Source organism: Myotis myotis, unplaced genomic scaffold (assembly GCF_014108235.1).
Source record: "Myotis myotis isolate mMyoMyo1 unplaced genomic scaffold, mMyoMyo1.p scaffold_m19_p_3, whole genome shotgun sequence".
NCBI lineage: Eukaryota > Metazoa > Chordata > Mammalia > Chiroptera > Vespertilionidae > Myotis > Myotis myotis.
This window is the reverse complement of record NW_023416335.1, coordinates 136431763-136451228: the sequence shown is the minus strand read 5'-3', so window position 1 is coordinate 136451228 and position 19466 is coordinate 136431763. Positions and strand designations below refer to the sequence as shown.

At 36.1% G+C, this 19466-nt stretch overlaps 1 pseudogene; it reads left to right on the top strand.

Annotated features, from left to right (window-relative positions):
- Positions 1–3313: 3313 nt before the first annotated feature.
- Positions 3314–3713, top strand: LOC118651481 (annotated as a pseudogene).
- Positions 3714–19466: the final 15753 nt, after the last annotated feature.

Below are 19466 nucleotides of genomic sequence, written 5' to 3'. Positions count from 1 at the left end.
TGAAAATGCCTGTGATCATTTTCCATCGCATATACAAAAAAAGCCTAATCCTTTTATTACATGTTATGACATGGCCATATATGGCCAAAGCTAAAGCAATTTTTTGTTATCGACATTTTGATTTAACCAGGTTGAACCTATTTATCTGTAACACATGTTATTCCCTTTTAGAACTCCATAATTTTGCTCATTCTAGTTCAGTACCTCCATGCCCTTTCCTCTCTTATTCTTCCTAAAAATAATTGTACTTATTTCCCATTACCACACTCACATTTTGTCCATTATTTGAAGCCTTCCTTCATAATCCTCTGCTCCTTCAGAAAGAGTCCATTTGGCTCCTGCTGTGGAATATGAAACCCAGGGACAGGATCATGACCCTCACCTTTTTTTTCTCTATTGTTCACTTTCTGTATATCCCTTCCCTTCAGTGTGGACAGGAACTGTGATTTGCTCCTAGTCAATAAAATATGGCAAAGGTTTAGGGATTTTGCATATGTAATTAAAGTTCCACACTAGTTGATTTTGAGTATTAATATCTCGGGTGAGGTTGGCTTATTCATGCGAAAAGCCTTCAAAGGAGGACGGGCCCACCTTGAAATGAGAGGGACTCTCCTGCTGATCTTGAAAGAAATTGCAGGTGGTCGCTGGGAGCTGAGGGCCTTGGTACTGCAAACACAAGAGCCTGAATTCTGCCGATGACCCCGTGTGCGTGAAAGGAGGCCCGAGCTTGAGATGAGTACTCAGGCCTGACTGATGTCTTAATTACGGGCTTTTAACACTGAACTGAAAACAGCTAGGTTGTGCCCAGATTCGGAACCAAGTCAACTGTGAGAAAATAAATGTGTGTTGTTTTCAGTTGCTATATTTGTGGTAATTTATTATTCAGCGCTAGAAAACTAATACGGATCTTTTTGTATGTTCTCCTAGGAGAGTAACTCAGTTACATGCTGTAACTAACTCATTCGCATTTTTCTTCATGGTGAGACTTGCGTTCCGTGAAGGCAGAGTCCACATCTCATCTAGAAAACTACATACATCAGTAAATCTTTTATTGTTGACTTGAATAATATATTTACACAATAATGCCTATAAATTTCTCCACTACTCTTTTGTTTTTGTTTTTGTTTTTAAATATATTTTATTGATTTTTTTTACAGAGAGGAAGGGAGAGGGATAGAGAGTTAGAAACATCAATGAAAGAGAAACATCGATCAGCTGCCTCCTGCACACCCCCACTGGGAATATGCCTGCAACCAAGGTACCTGCCCTTGACAGGAATCGAACCTGGGACCCTTTAGTCCCTAGGCCGACATTCTATCCACTGAGCCAAACCGGTCAGGCCTCCACTACTCTTATCTAAGAAATATAGTCATTGATAAAATATAAAAAGTTAAGAAATTCTAATAAAAATCGAGGTCACACTAATGGAAATTGCTGTCTTCTTTTCTCCTTTCTATGTATCCAGATTTTAGAACAGTTATTTATCCCTCCTACATGCATCCCAGGCAGTCTGAGAAAAGCTGATTAATCTCCTAACTTCAGAGAACCATTCGACTTGAAATAATTAGCATTTTTTTTTTTTTTTATTTCCTTGGTCTCAGTCCCTGTCCTAGGAAATCATCCTCAGTGAATCTCTTCTTGGAATTCTGGAAACAGAAACTGGCCTGTCTCCTGCTAGGTGTGAACAAGGGAGTATGTGGCCCTGGTTGTAATGAAAGCCGATCTGTGGCTCTGAGTTTTTCCCGTTTGAGGGTGGAGATGTGTGTAGTGCAGAGCAGAGAAACAGAGCAAACTGTGTTATTGATGACATAATGGAAGTATTATACCACCTAGTGCTGAATCCTGCCTTATTTTTGGGTTTTGAGTTACCAGTCAATTTCTTCACAGTTTAAAACAAGTTTCAATTGGGATTCTATTGCTTTAACATAAAGTTGACTTGTTGCAGTTTCTAAAACTATGTTTTCAGGGCATTGCTAAAACTTGATATAAAATGAACTTGTAGTCATTAAATTAATTATTTACAGAATGTCAAATAACTGAATTGTTTGGACATTCTGTTAATATAATCATCGTATAATAATGTAAGCAGAAAATAATGCATCTCAGCTTAATGTTGAGTTAAAAATAGAGAAGTAACAAATATCAGATGTTTTAAGATATTTAACATATTAGATTTCTTGATGATGTTTATCTCTAGCTCCTAATACCTGGTGATTCTGATTAGGTTTAGTGTACATGTGATCTGTTTCTGTTTTAATTGACAGATATAGTTACTCATATTTTGAAATTCCCATAACAGAATTGTACCTATGCTTCTAGATGCTTCTATATTATTTTAATCTAATGGTTAAAATAATATATTTCTCTCCATAAAAATTTAAAGTAGCCCTTGATTAGAACCAAGGTTATGTATAACAAAACTGGTAGGAAATTAAGTGAAATCTGCAAAACGTTGATGGCAAAGAGGATTAATTTTGGAAAATCCATGCCAATTATATAATCAAAATATTTGTGTATATATTTTTGAACCATAAGTGGGGTTTTTTTTACCTGTAAGAATTGAGATAATCAATATCTTACTTTAATAGGTATGAAAACAGACCAAGAAACCAGAGTTGGGGATCTGATGCATCATTACTTTTCTCTTCCCATTGGACCAGTACTATCAATATACAATCATGCTGTAATTTTAACTGTCCTAAAAAAATACATTCTTAATCCTCTCATTTCCTATTACCATCGCATTTTTCTACTTCTCTTTAGAATAAAATTATTTTAAAGTGTTGTATCTACTCATGGTATTTACTTCCACTTCTTCTATTCTCTCTGAAACCTTCTTGAGTAAAACTCATCTTGATAAGGTCCACAGTGACTCCCCCCCCCCCCACACACACACACACAAATATCTGCATAGTTCCTTCCTCACCTACTTTGAGTTCTTATCTAAATGTAACCTTTTCAGAGAAGCCTTCCCTAATACCTCCAGCGTCCCCTGCTTTACTTCTCCTTAGTGTTTAATGATCACCTGAAATACTATATATTTTATTTATCATCATCACCAGGAGCTTCCACTGGAATGCAAGCTCCACAGGGAGGTCCTTTTATTTATTTTATTCATTTCAGTATCCAAGTTCCTAGACTAATGCCCGCTCCTGAATAGACATTCAATAATTTCTGTTAAAAAATGAGAGAGAAACATTGATCAAATGAGCAAACATCAGACCAGCCACCATCAGTAGACATGGAATGTCAGGGTAAGTCTTAAAGCACACAGGTTATTGAAAGGATCAAGAATCCAGACACTGTCTCGGGTCCTTGTTTCCAAGATGACCAAGAAAAGAAGGAATAACCGTCGTGCCAAAAAAGGCCGAGGCCATGTGCAGCCTATTCGTTGCACCAACTGTGCCCGGTGCGTGCCCAAGGACAAGGCCATTAAGAAGTTTGTCATCTGAAACATAGTGGAGGCCGCAGCCGTTCGGGACATCTCCGAAGCGAGTGTCTTCGACGCCTATGTGCTTCCCAAGCTGTATGTGAAGCTGCATTACTGTGTGAGCTGTGCCATTCACAGCAAGGTAGTCAGGAATCGTTCTCGTGAAGCCCGGGAGGACCGAACACCCCCACCCCGATTTAGACCTGCGGGTGCTGCTCCACAACCTCCACCAAAGCCCATGTAAGGAGCTGAGTCTTCAAAAGAGTGAAGAAAGTTCTCTGGGGGGGAAATAAATGGAAATTGTATTTCAAAAAAAAAAAAAAAAAAAGAATCCAGACACTGATATACCTAAGAGGAATTTAAAGCTTCAACAAAAAGGCTAGGTAAGATGCACAAGACTCCACCTTCCAGAGCAAAACTAGATAAAGCATCTGCATTCTGCCAAAGAAGGATACCCACACACCCTTCATATATTCTAGAGCAGTGGTTCTCAACCTTCCTAATGCCGTGACCCTTTAATACAGTTCCTCATGTTGTGGTGACACCCAACCATAAAATTATTTTCGTTGCTACTTCATAATTATAATTTTGCTACTGCTATGAATCGTAATATAAATATCTGATATGCAGGATGTATTTTGGCAACCCCTGTGAAAGGGTCGTTCAACCCCCGAAGGGGTCGCGACCCACAGGTTGAGAATTGCTGTTCTAGAGACATAACTTGTTCTGAGCACAGCTGGTTTACAAGTGGAAGCAGGCACACATAACTTCTAGGTATGAGATGCAATAAAAGGAGTTCCTGCCCTAGTCAGTTTGGTTCAGTGGATAGAGATCAGCCCACGGACTGAAGGGCCCCCAGATCAATGCTAATCAATGGCATGAACCTAGATTGCAAGCTCAATCCCCAGACCCATGTGGGAGGCAACCAATTGATATTTCTCTCTCACATAGATGTTTCTCTCTATGTGTCTCTCCTCCTCCCTTCCACTCTCTCTAAAAATTAATAGAAAAATATCATCAGGTGAATATTAACAAAAAACAAATAAATAAATACAAGGAGTTCCTGACAATGGGAGGGAATCGACATTCCACTCAAACTACTGAGCACTTATGTGTTCAGCCCTACGCAGTCTTGCTTTATACTTAACTAGAGGCCCGATGCATGAAAATTCGTGCAAAAGTAGGTCTTCCCTCCCCTGGCTGCCTGCACCGGCTTTCCTCCAGTACCTGAGACCACACTTTGTCAAGAAGGACGTCCAGAATGACATCCATTTTGTTTTTGTTGTTGTTGTTGTTTTAAATATATTTTTATTGATGTCCAGAAGACGTCTGGTCTAATTAGCATATTACCCTTTTATTATTATAGATTGTCTATGCCCAGACTTAAGTTCACCAATAAATAAGTAAATAAAATGAAATATTACACTAGCAACACAAGCTACAAAATCTCTCATTAAACATATGTCCTCAGCAACTTTAGAATAATTATCTCAATAATCAGCAACAGAAGAAATGTGCTGAAGCCAAATTTATTTTTCTCAGAGTCATGGGACTACAGTTCTCACCCACACAACAGAATCAGCAGCATGAACAATAAAAAATTACATTTCACATATAAAACAGTCACTGTGCACTCTAAGATTATATGTAAATCAATGGATACAAAAACATATTTTATAATAATTATGAAAAGAGACAATTGTGATATTTTATTATCAGTAAAATGTGTCATAACAACAAAATTGGTAAGATATAATGAGAATCTGAAAATTAGAAAGAAACTTAGAGATCAACTGTCAGGTTTATGAAATCACTTCTGGAAATAACTGAGAATTAATTAAATACATATTAATTAAATAAATGTAATGGACACATACTGAGTTACTCAGTTTCTTAAAAGGTTAGTGTTATCTTTAGTGCAATCTGGTCTCCCCAATCACAACCTTAACCACAGTTAATTAGATCGAAATAGTCTTCTGAAATAAAAGCAGCCATGACATTTACCAGAGGAAATTTATGAGTTGGTGGTCTGGCTTTAACAAATGAGTTAATCCAATCAAACAAGAGATTTAGAGGTTGTTATTAGTGAGCTTTACAGCTGGAAGATTGTGTACCCTTAGGTTCTGGGGTGGGTATTTTCAGGTTTGCACAAATTGATGACTAAGCCAATTTGTGGAGAAAGGAAGGTAGAGAAGACATGAAAAACAACAGTGAGATAAGAATCATGCGATACCAGAGTGCTCAGCTCCCAAAGGCCTGCCAGTTCTCATGAAGGCAAGTAGTCCTTTCACTCCATTTTTGGATTTTGTGAGGCCCTTCAAAGATTTATAATTAATAGCCCCTGTTTTTGATCTGATTCACATGTGTCTGTTGCTTGCAACTGAAGGAGTAGTGGGTGGGAAATGCAATAAATCAACAATAAAAGAAAACACAAATAAGAAACTATGTAGTTAGGAATTTTACTCTGTGTGCAAAAAAAGACAGAAAGAGCTATTTAGCTTCTCTATAAATATCTAGTTACCAGAAGCCATCTCTTTTAGATAAACTCTATTCCATTTTTAGAATTTTAGGTATTAATTATTAGCAAGCTCTTAATATTATGGTAAAATCTATCTTGATCTTTATTTATTAGCAAGTCAAGAATTGTGCTTACTCTTTGGTTCTCCTCAAACCATGACTTCATTCTTTTTAGCAGATTGCCTAGAAATGTTTTTAAATTTGTTGTTTGCATCTCACTCCTTCTCAACATATTAACTGAAATAGTTTCTCACTCAGAAGCAAAAGCCCCTTTATCTCAACCAATAACTTGTCTCAGTTTGTCAAATATCACTTAAGAGTTTTCTATTAATAGTGTGTTCCTCATGTATCTGTCTTTATCTTCCTTCTTCTTCTTCTTCTTCTTCTTCTTCTTCTTCTTCTTCTTCTTCTTCTTCTTCTTCTTCTTCTTCTTCTTCTCCTTCTTCTTCTTCTTCTTCTCCTTCTGCTAAAATTCAGCTGACATTCCAACTTTGTGTTATAACATTGATATGAATGCTGTGAAGGGGCACTTAGCCTTCTGAGCAAAGTAGGGCTCAGTTTCATATCCAATATCACCAATACCTGGCTGGGATTTATATATTTAAGTGTTGTAAAAGTTATGAAAAGGAAACTGGTTAAAATGTTCAAAATTCTTATAGGTATTCAAGTAAGGTACTGTTATAAATAATGCTGTAACATTTTAATATAAAAAATACTCTATAAAGATACTAATTTTCTCCAAAGATCATTTATGCTTCTAGGGTCTACCAAATTTATACATATATTCTTTATATGGTGTATGTCTTCAGTACCCTTTTTATCCTACTCCTTATGCCCAAGTTATTTTTTTAAGTGCTACTGAGAAGACCTCAAAATTTGTAAGAAATAATTGCTGATAGGTTATACTCAGTTGCTGACTTTCCACGGTTATTTTCCATTGCTTATGAACTTTTAAAACTTGTAAAGTTTTGGGGTGGGAATGAATTTGTTTGCAAAATTATTCTGAATTAGAAATAGTCCTAGTGATAAATGTGAAAAAAAAATTATTAGAACTTACCAATGTTATGGCAAAGATCCTCTTTAATTATAATGATTCCTATATTTGTATTTCCTTGCTTCAGGTAGTTGCCTAATCTAGGAAGATTGTTAAATGACATCATAATTACCTTTAGATAATTACTACCTTGCTGGACTTTTTACCAACTAAAAGAAGGAATACAATGAAGGAGGGCAATGTTTTGAAATATTGCCAATGCATTTTTTTTTCTTCTTGGAAATTAAGTTATTGTCTTATTACTTTTTATTCTTTTAGAATTCTTTTAGAGAAAGTCATGATTGGATGCCAAGAACCAAGAATTCATGATTGAACTTTGAGTTTCAAAACCAATAATTCATAGAAAGGCAGACTTTCAAAATAGAGAATAAAAGCTTTTCTAGAAACAACCAAAGCAGAATTTACATCTCTCAAGAACCAAAGTTAAGATGACAGATCATGAAGACAGAAGTAAGAGCAGATAAAGTAACTGACATACAAATAGTTTTAGAGGGACTGAACTAACTCAAGTAGATTGGAGAACTGATCATCTTGAGGATATCCCCTGCTCCCCCTGTGTAGCCTTAGAAAGCCCCAATGTTCTCGGAGAAGCCCCTATGTTAGCAGGTGGTATGGCCAACAGGTACTGACTGAAGAAGCCGTCTAAGTGAATAGATATGAGAGTGGCCTCAAAAGATCTGAAACACTCCAGCCTGGAGTATGAAACACGTAGTTGAGATCTTCAGGGCCATGGGCACCACAGGCTACTAGATATATGGAAGTTCTGAGAGTGCTGTGGCTTTCAAAAGGCCTGGATAAGAGAGTATCAGAGCTTGGGAACTCTTGACTACAGGCAAAGGCTAGGTCTACAGTCATCAGCACTGGGTTCCAGAACAACACTTGCTAGATCAGACGGGGCCAACCACACTTCAAGGGACACCAGATCATGATGCCCAGATTCCTAGAAGGTAACATTTCACTGCAGATGATGCCTGCCATGAGATCATGCTGAGACAATTAAATGGAAGAAATTCTAACTCAATACCACAAAAATACCTGTTTTCCTCTCCACCCTGGTACTATCTGGGCAAGAAGGGAAGGAGGAAAGTTCATGAGCATGGATAGAAACACTTCTCCCTCTCTCCTCCCCAAAAATGGACTAATTATGTAAAATTAGACTATTTTAAGCTAAAAGAAACGGAGGTCTCATTTATGATAGTCTCACACATTTCTTCATATAAAACAATGAAAGTTCAAGAATAAAAAATATATCCAATGTAGAAAATAAGAATATGCGAAGGACTTTTTCTTATATTTAGGAATTGTATGAAAATTTCAGTTCCATTATAAGACTGATAACTTGAAATACTTCTTCATTCATATTGCCCTTGTAGCTGAATACAAATCCACTATTTATATGTGAAACCAGAATAACACAATGTAAAAACTAGGAAAAAAAAATTAGCAAATTGTGCTATTAGTTACTTCACTAAGTCAGTCAAGTCATAAAATACAAGCAAAACCAGATTTTCACATTTGTTCCCTAAATTCATTTTCACACATCATCAAATCAAAGTCTTCAGTGAAATTATGAGTGCTATAAATATAGCCAGCTTCTCAGCATGCATAGAATACACTAGAAGAATTAATTGTCATAGCACTTAAAATTCATCAATCCCAACAAAGCTGACAACTATTATTTACTTCCTCATCAGATTAGCTGAAGATAAACTCGTAACAGGAGAAACGTATCATCTGTTCTGAACTATCAACACAGTTATCCTCACTGGCTCGGCAGCATTTCCAAATTGTACTCTAGCATACTCATGAGTATTGAACATTGCATATGAACTGTAATATTTTTGTTGTTAATTCTCACCCGAGGATATTTTTTCCATTGATTTTTAGAGGGTAGAAGGGAGCGGGAAAGACAGAGAGAAACATCCGTGTGAGAGAGACACATCAATTGGTTGACTCCTGCTTGTGCAGGGACCAGAGCAGGGGAGAGGGGATGGAGCCTGCAACAGAGGTACGTGCCCTTTGGTGGGAATTGAACCCAGGACCCTTCAGTCCATGGGCCGATGCTTTATCCACTGAGCCAAACCAGAGAGGGCACAAACTGTAATTTTTATTTAAGAATCTTATTATGCTTAACAAATAAAGCTTTTAATTATATTTTCTAAACTATTTAAGTACCATACAAAAAATATCAAAAACCTTATTTTAGATACCAGCTAAAGATATCTTTCTTCATGAGTTTATCACAGAAAACCAACAGTAGAAACAATCTCTTAACATTCCCAAGTTTTATACTGAAAAGAATAAAAGTATTCAATTTCCCTAAGGAGTAATAAAAATATGCTAATGACATATCATCTACTGCAGATCACCCAATTAATAATATATGTTATGCAATATATATTAAATGTGAAAGTTAAGCATCTTTTAAAAGCCATGAAAAGCTGTCAGTGCCTAACAAATTCATGGTTTTCATCAGTAGATATTAAGTTATCCAGTATACACTGTCTGTACAATACAGCCCTAAACCCTCAGTGGGAAGCAGAAGGGTAAAGAATGAAAAATACATATCTTCTATAAAACACTTAAATGCATATGCATTTTATAGATACAGTCACAGAGAAACCAGGCAACAGAGGATTTATTTGATGTGATATAAAATTAAAAAAAAAATCTCTGCTGGGACAATTACATAGTAAGTAAAATTCAACATTAAAACATTTGACTTACTTGTTCCATTTTTTCAAAAATCCTCCCCATTGGCAATCCAGACACTGTACCCAAACTCCTCTCTCCCTAACTTATAAGGAAAAAAAAAGAAATAAAAGAAGTAAAAGAGATAAGGGCAGGAGAGAGAAAAATACAGTGTGACCTGAACTAGAACCGAAGGCATCCAAGGATACATCAGCTCTTTCTCACTTCTGTGCCTTTGCCTACGCGATGTCCTGTTTTTGGATTCCCTCTCCCCCTCTCCACCACGTTTTGGGGATAATTTACTCATCTAACCCAGATCCCTGAGATGCCTCCCTAAACATCCTGGGAAACTCAGGTGCTCTTGATAGACCATTTATTCTGTCAACACACCTCTACTAGAGTGCAGATCACAAATTATTTTAAGAACCCCTTCTTCCCATTAGACTGTGAATGAATTGTTTCACCAATGCTATCCAGGGCCTGGCACAGTTCTTGGCCATTACAAAAACGTAATCAGAAGAGACGAGAGCTCTGAGGGAGAAGAGAGCTAACAGGCTATCAGGGATCTCAAGGTGTGACATCTCCTTACTGAATTTTCCCTAGATCAGTCCCCTCCCCACAATCTTCCAGGGTTACATTTTTGATGTTGGACACACACTAAGAGTGAGTCATGTCTTAAACAGAGACTCACAGCAACCATGTTCATAATGTGATGATAAGCACAAGTCAATGAGTGAAGAACAGGCATCACAGTACAGTGGCTCAGGTCCAAGTCTTAGATCAGATTTTATTGAATCAATGTTGTCATCCCTACTAAATGGTAGTGTTAGAAAGTTACTATATCCCGATTAGCCTGTTTCCTCGTTTGAAACATAAGCATAATAATGTCCATCTCAAAAGTTGGTTTTGTATATTAAAAAGACAAAGTATAGTAAATGCATAGCACAATCACTGCATGTTCACATCAAGCAGTAAATGTTGATATTATCATGACAATAATTGAGGCAAACAAGGAAGATGAAGTTGTGGGTCTTGATGACTAATTAATTCCTCCATTAAATATTCTTACTGAGTGCCAGACACTATTCTAGGTGTTTAGATATATGCATATACAGAACAGTACTATGGAGTTAATATTCTGGTGGGGATGAACATACATTTTAAAATCCAATAAATATGTATTTTATATAATAAGAGATAAGATGATAAGTATTTTGGAGATAATAATAGAGAAGGTACAGGGAGTTTGGAAATACTGAGAATAAAGGATGAAAAGAGGGGTTTCAATTTTAAATTGGGAAATCCCAGTAGGTCTAATTAAAATGCTATTTGAACAAAGACTTGAAGGAGGTGAGCATATGGGTTTCAGGCGTAAAAGAATTATAATATTAACTGCAAGTGCAAAGGTATAGTCCTGCTGTGTGTGTGTGTGTGTGTGTGTGTGTGTGTGTGTGTGTGTGTGTGTTAGAACGGAAGTCAGTATAGCCAGAGTGGAATAAACTAGAAAATAGGTAGTGTGGGGTGAAGTTAGAGTGTAAATTTTGATTTGTAGTTCATTTAAGATTTTGAGATTTTATTTGGAGTCTGATGGGGAGCTTTTGGAGAGTTTTGATCACAAAGAATAATAAGAATTGACCGTTGTGAGAATAGACTGTAAAGGTTTGATACCAGCCTAACAACTAATTTTGAGGAAAGTAATTTAATCTCTCAGAACCTCATCATGTTCAACAATAAGTATATATACAACCAGGACATCCCCTCCTGTAAACTCACCATGAGGGCTGAGATTAACCCCTCATGTTATGTGACAATGTTTTGTCAATCCAAAAACTCAGCAAAGACTAAGTTACTATTAAAATAGATGGAAGACATTATCTCTTATTAAAAGAAGAAATTTGGGGACTAGGGGAATTTATCAACTGTTTAATTTTAAATAAATATAGCTCTTTAACTATGGCTTTAAAAATATTTTAAGGGCAGATTGTATGCGTCTATCCATTCTTTTCTGTTATTATGGGTAAAACAGGGTGTATTCAAAACAAAAATTTACATACTCAAATAATTATCCTTATTCACATGTTATCACAGTTTAGAATACCAACGTATTTTGGGTCATTTCAATAAAATAACATATAGAAAAGTACAGAAATAATATGACATACAATTCTTGCATATTATACATATATATGCATTCATGCAAAATATACAGTATCATTCTGTTTAAGAATTTGCATAAATAACTTGTTTTTTAACTTAACACTAAATTTTTAAAATTTATATGTATGTTTACATCTAGTTATAGTTCACTTGTTTTAATTGCTACTCTCCTATGATAAAGAAAAATTGTTTATTCTCTTACAGAGAACTTTGTCATTTCCAATTTTTTCTTGCATTAAGACTTAATTGGCAGGCTTTTTCTTTTTAATAACTGCTATTCAAATGAATGCAGCTGTAGGAAATTGTCCCTGGCATAGTCAAATCTGAGAATCCTTTTCAATAGATGGCCATACTAATACAAGATAATTTTATGTAAAAATTAATGTTATACAAGAAGTTCCCATGAAAGAAGTTGCCTTTTGTGGTAGAAAATCAAGTACCAAAAGAAAATCACAACACCAAGAAGAAATACAGCAAAGTAAATCCCTTTTGGAAGCTCCCTATATGATCTTGATAGTATCTATGACATCTTGGAAAAGGGCTTATGTTCTTTTGTGAAAACTATAACAAACTTGTGAAAATAATTGTTATTGCTCAACGAATAGCTCCCTTTCTTTATGTTAATGAGATAGATTATATCTTTAACGTGATCAGTAAACAAGGAACTAATAGCATCTTAAGTAGGATATCTGAGATCAGGTTTCTGGGATGAAAACACACTTTTTTTTAAAATATATTTTTTTGATTTCAGAAAGGAAGGGAGAGAGATAGAAACATCAATGATGAGAGAGAATCATCGATTGGCTGCCTCCTGCATGCCCCCCACCAGGGACTGAGATCACAACGGGGGCATGTGCCCTGAATTGGAATTGAACCTTGACCTCCTTTGTTCACAGGTCAATGCTCAAGCACTGAGCCACTACGACTGGGCAAAAGAAACTTTTTCTTCAGTGGACTTGCTCAGGAGTTGACTTGCTCCAAGCTACAAGGTAACAATTTTGAAATGACTATAGATCAGTGATTTTCAACCAGTGTATAGTGGCACACTGATGTGCTGTAAGAATGTTTAAAACATGCAATACCTGAGTATTTAGTCTGAGACACTGACTTCTTTTGTTTTAGATTGGCAAATAAAAACATGACAACAGCCAAAACCAACAATAGCCTTCTGGTGTGAATGAATTAGAATTATAGTCATTTTTTTGTTCCATTAGCAAACAATATATTTTTGGGTGTGCCACAGAATTTTAGTAAGTAGTTTATGTGTACCATGAGATGAAAAAGACTGAAAATTGCTTCTATCCCAGGGGTGGGCAAACTTTTTGACTCGAGGGCCACAATGGGTTCTTAAACTGGACTCAGAAGAAGGAGCTGCGGCCGTGTTTCCCGACGTTGCCATGTTAACACTGCTGCTGGTGAAGGAGCGGAGGGGAGAGCAAGAGAACCCTCTGCTCTTTCGGCTCCACTGGCCGGATAGAACAGCCGAACGGGCCGGATCCGGCCCTCGGGCCGTAGTTTGCCCATGGCTGTTCTATCCTATATAATAAAAGGCTAATATGCAAATCATCCCCTCAACCAGGAGTTCAACTGGGAGTTCAACCAGGAGTTTGACCAGGGGGCAGCCCCTCCCCCTGCCAGCCCGGCCCAATTGGCCCCAACGAGGGCAGGCCAGCTGGACTCCACCTGTGTACAAATTTGTGCACTAGGCCTCTAGTAGATATATAATGGAATTGAAAAATTAAGTAAATGGAAGGCTACTGATGGTTAGAGAGAGCAGAATGAATTCATGCTTAGCTTGATATAAATATAGAGAAATATTGTATTGAGCTGATTAATGACCGCTAACAAGATGTGTTTGTCCTAATCCTTGGAACCTATGACTATTACCTTTCATGGCAAAAGAGTGAATAAATCACCTTATTTGGCAAAATATGTGATTAAATTAAAGAACTTGAAAAAAAGCTAATCTACTTTATCCTGGTGATCCCTAAATGCAATTGCATGTATTGTTACAAAAGAAAGGCAGAAGAAATTTTGAGACAGAAGAGGAGAAGGCAATGAAACCACAGAAGCAGAGATTGGAGTGATGTGGCCAGAAACCAAGGGATGCTGAGAATCACTTAAATTTGGAAAAGGCAAGGAATGGATTCTCCTCTAGAGCCCTGGGAAGGAGTGTGACTCTGCCTACAACTCAATTTTGGAAACCTTGCCTCCAGATTATGAAAGAATATATTTGTATGTGTTTTATTGCACCCAGTTTGTGACAATTTGTTACAGCATCCACAGGAGACTAATACACATCTGTCCATCTATTTATCCATCCATCCATCCATTATCTATCTATCTATCTATCATCTATCTATCTATATATCATCTATCTATCTATCTGTTATCTATCTATATTAATATACACATATATTTGTCTGGCAGCTGAGAGGGTCTAGAAGTATTGAGACTCCAGTAGCAAAGGAATATTGACCAAACTCTATTTTATTTGAGGATTTTTTGGAAAGCCCCATTACTAATGACTCAAGTTGCCAATATGTGATATGTTAATATCTCATCTGCCACATTCACAGAGATCATGTACATAAGTAATAGCATCTAATTGATTATGTCAGGACATGCTTGAATATTTACATATCAAAATAAATGCCATTTATTATGCATTAACTTTCTTTGACAACTCTTTTGCACTCAGAATATTATATATTTTATTATATATTTTTAAATTATGTATTTAGATGAATTACATGTTGTATGAATTTCACTTTAGGAAATATAAAAGAGCATTGCTTTGGGAAGCACTGGGTTTATTATAAGTCAGGGCTAGGGTCAGGGAGGTTTGAACACCATTAGTCTCTGAAGCTTCCCACCCTGTGATTGTTTTCTTCTCCACTGTGAGGAGTTAGCAGGTTGTGACTTCTCAGTTCCTAATCATGCCCTAAGGCTGGCAGTGTGACATGTGACAGATGCTGGGGTGAGTGTGTTGAAAGGGAAAAGGAAATAATACTTTCCAGCACTTAGAATATAGGGTTGGCAGCAAAATTATTTGTCCATGAAAAACTGTGCTTATCTTTTATGGAAATTGTGCTCATTTTATGGAATTATGCTCACTTTAAATTAACTACAAACCTAAGTTATATTATACAAGTTGCATTTGAATTCCTATTTTATTACCAAAAATTCTAATTGATTAATTACATATTTTGAACAATATTAAATCCAGACATCAAAGGTCTACCTCTGAGCCTCATTCTAAAATAAAATTCTATATACCTCAGTTTATGGTAACTGGTAACTGGTTGATTACCTTGTAAATGGATCCATAATATATTTAATTGAAAAGCCAACAGAGAATTAGAGAAAGAACAAAAATAATTACAGATTTGAGCTCAATTCCACCATGATTTTCTGCAGTTCTTTCACACTCTATGTAAAGGCCACGTGTCTAATATTTTAATCAGAAAAATAGAAATAATAACTGATCTCTAATTATAGCAATAATAAAATATACCTAGGAAACATGTAGTAAGGAAAGGAACCAGCACTCTACTGAGATTTTTCTGGCAAAGGGCTATTCTTACTTTTAAAAAGTGAGAAGAGAATTAGGATATTTACACGCTTTTAGACAATGACAACATTAATTCATGACACATGTACCTGCAGTTAGGAATTCTGAGGGCAGTCATTAAACTAATAGATCCTATGATTTTACACAGGTGCTTATTATGGAACTATAATACTAAATTTGCAAAGAAAATATTTACATTATTCCAAAGCTTTAGTTGGTAACTTTTAATTAGCAAAAATACAAGAGAGCTTAGTTTCTTAGAATAGAAGTAATAGAAATCAATGTCTTTAAGCCATAGCTTCCTTCTACACCAGTAGTGAATCATACTCATCCATCTGTCCCAACCCAACTGTGTCTTTTAGTAACACATGCCTCTCTAAAAAGAGCATTGGTACATGCATTTATTGTTGCTTTCGTTTATATATAGTTCAAGCTATGCCTCTATTTTCCTAGAACCTTCTGTCCTTTAATGATGTCAAGAAAGATTTACATACTTTATTGGAAAGATACCAGTTGCTACTATTTATAATTGGAAATAGTATTTTCAATTAACAAGTGGAGAATTAATGTATATTCTAAGAAAAAAAATCTACTTTTAAGATATCTAATGATGGACATTAAAGACCCTATAGGAACTGACAGAAAATTTAGCCTCTGTCAAAATATGATCTAGATGCTAACAGAGGTCTCCTTCATTTTGATATTGAAATAATATTGACTGCTACTGTTACTGTTACAGGGAGTATTTGGGAGTCTCTCCAATTGGCCAAGATGGTGCAGGGGAAAGTTCTTACACTGAGTGTGGCAAAGGCTAAAACAATGAATGGATAGGGCCCTAGCACACCAAAAGCTAGCAAGATAATTGGATAGAGAAAACAAGCCCTGTTTTCCCTATCTCTGTAAGAACCACAGCTTGAGTAGGAAGAGTAGATGGTCTTTGAGATGGGAGTCCACCATTCTCCCAGGTCCCGGCACCTGAATAAACCTCTTTCCATTTACACCAGCACCTGGCTCATGAGTTCAGTTTTTGTTGTGGAAGGCAGCCAAACACACTTGTTTTGTTTTATTACCCCCATATCAGGCTCTATGGGAAGCTTAATCCATTCCTCTTTGATGTTTCTAAAAATACAGGAGTGTTCATTCTCATAACACCCTCTTAACTCCAAAGTTCTTGACTCACTGAATTTTTAAATATAGCCTTTCCCCCTAAATATTCTCAAAACATCATTCACATAAGGCATTTGTATATTTAACAGATAATAAAAGTAATCTCAGAATTAATAATAGTAATGCATAATAACAGCAGAATTAAAATAATAATCTGAGTATAAAGCATTCTTATTTTAAATAGTGTTTTTGTTTTGTTTTGGTTTGGTTTTTTTGTCACCATTTCTTCACGTTACTGTTAATGTTTCTGTCCAGCTGAATCATTTTCCTGCTGGGGTCCCAAACCCACACATCCCAATTAATTTATTATATAAAGCAATTTAATTGTCTCTGTCTCTCAAAAAGCAACTCCAGAGCATTTATTTTAATAAAAAAAAAAAGCTCATTAAGATACATTCCAATACAAAAACAATTTTCTTCCTGAGAAGAGTTTGTGAACTTCTTAGATAAAAAATTTTTGTAGTCTAAAATTTATTTTTAATCTCAAGTAGATAGACTAATTAATTAGCACTAGAAAAAGGAGATACAAACAACAAAATTGTTGTTCTTTCAAAAGTCACAGTCTAAGAAGAAAGATACACAAGTAAAAAAAGTTACATTCAATCCACTAACTGCTTTAATAGAGCTGTGTGAGGTGTTTAAGCAGCAGGAAAAATCCAGGGCATATAGAGCTCATGGCTAGGGGGAGGATTCACACATATAAGGAAACAGCTGATCTGAACTAAGTCTTCAAGGATGGGTAAGAATTTGCCAGCCACTTAGGAAGTTAAGGCATTTTAGACCAAGGGGAGAGCATTTGTTCATAGAAGTAATTTATTTGAAAAAAACAATACTGAGATATCTTTGACAGGGCATATACAGGATGATGTGATACAATTACACAGGAGGTAGGGTAATAAAGTGATATATTTTGAAAGAGGTTGGAGCAGCTGGGTGAAAAAGGTACAGAGATTGAGAAGTACAAACTGGTAGTTACAAAATTGTCATGGGGATGTAGAGTACAGCAGAGGGAATAGTCAATAATACTGTAATACTGTGCCAGGTGGGTACTTGAAATATTGGGAGGACCACTTTGTAAAGTATATGATTGTCTAATAACTATGCTGTACATCTGAAACTAATCTCTACATATAAAAGGCTAATATGCAAAGTGTCCCCACAGGAGTTCGACTGGGAGTTCTATTGCTCGCTATGGTGTGCGCTGACTACCAGGGGGCAGCGTAGAATGAAGGAAGGCCCTGGCCGGTAGCCGGAAGGCCCTGATCAGCCCTGATCGCTGGCCAGGCCTAGGGACCCTACCCATGCACAAATTTCGTGCACAGGGCCTCTAGTGTAAAATAATATTGAATGTAAACTGTAATAGAAAATATAAAAAGAAATAGTTTACCTAAGAAGCCATCTTTAACACATAGTACAGTTGAGACTTAACATGACTCCAATCTCAACTGCTTCCCAACTGCAATGTCATGAGAAACTCCAAGAGAGAATCATCCAGGCAACTCTCAGATAAAAAGAAATAGTAATAAATTATTGTTTTAAGTCACTATGTTTTGGAGTTTTTGTTCAGCAACAGTGGATAAATTGAATTATAGAATGTGTGAAGTGGTAAGAGATGGAGCTGGAACCTGATTAAGTATGGTCTTTATGGCATTTTAAGATTTTGGTTTGGGCAAAATCTTAAATCAGCAGTGGAAAGACAGAAAATTTTTAATTGATTTGAAAGATTTTTTTGTTATTGACCTGATACAATTTATATGTTAGGTATTGCAACTTAATTTTTAAAAGGCTATCAGAGGATCCAGTAGAATGGTGCTTTAATAACTGAAATAAAATAATGAGCCTGAACTGAAATAGCAGCAGTGAGGAAGGTAGGATACAAGTGGTGTTGAGATATAATAGGAGAAAAAAATGTATCAGTTGAACTGGATCAGTTGGATGGGAGATATAATTTTCAGTACTCAAATAGTAAAAAATGTCAGCAACCCAAATTAAATTTTCTTAAGCCAGCATGGGACATATTCCTGGGATAGAAGGGGTACCCTTGAAACTCAAAGATTGGCATGTGTCTGAGTCTTAGGGGCAACTGGAACTAGAAATCTTTCTTTTCTACTCCTTCCTAAACCTTTCATATTTTATTTCTCTGTACAATGGCTTCTTTACATTTTCTCATCTTAGTGGAGGAAAACATGGCCTCCAAATTGGCTAATGTTTGCATTTAATATTCCAAAATCTAATAGAAAGCCTACTTTCTCTTCCTCAAATACAGGAAAATAATGTTTAAGAAATCTGGGCAGATATTTGAGAAAGATTTCACTCCATAGTACTCATATTCTCCTAAGTGGGAGTTTTTTTTTTTTCCTGGTGTGGTGAACAGTCTTATGAAAGCAAATGATTATGTTCAAGTGAAAGGCCAATAGATCAAGTAGAAGCTTTTAGTTCTTTTATTTAAAATATAAATGTTGTCCCAATTGGCTTGGCTCAGTGGAGAGCATTGGCCTGTGGCCTGAAAGGTCCCAGGTTCAATTCCTGGTCAAGGGCACGTGCCTGGGTTGTGGGCTTGATCCCCAGTGTGGGCATGCAGGAGGCAGCCAATCAATGATTCTCTCTCATCATTGATGTTTCCATCTCTTTTTCTCTCTCTCCCTTCCTCTTTGAAATCAATAAAAATATATTTAAAAAATAAAGTAGAAATGTTTTCTGAACCAAAATGCAATACAATTTTTCAGCACAATAACTGAAGACTGTTTGAAATGAATGTCAGTGTTTTTCTTGTTCAATACCATGTAAGTTCATTTCAAACTCAGTGATAGGATTAGGTAGATAGTCTGATAACTAAGGTTCTTCACTCTTTTTTTTTAAGGTAGAAGTTTTTTCAA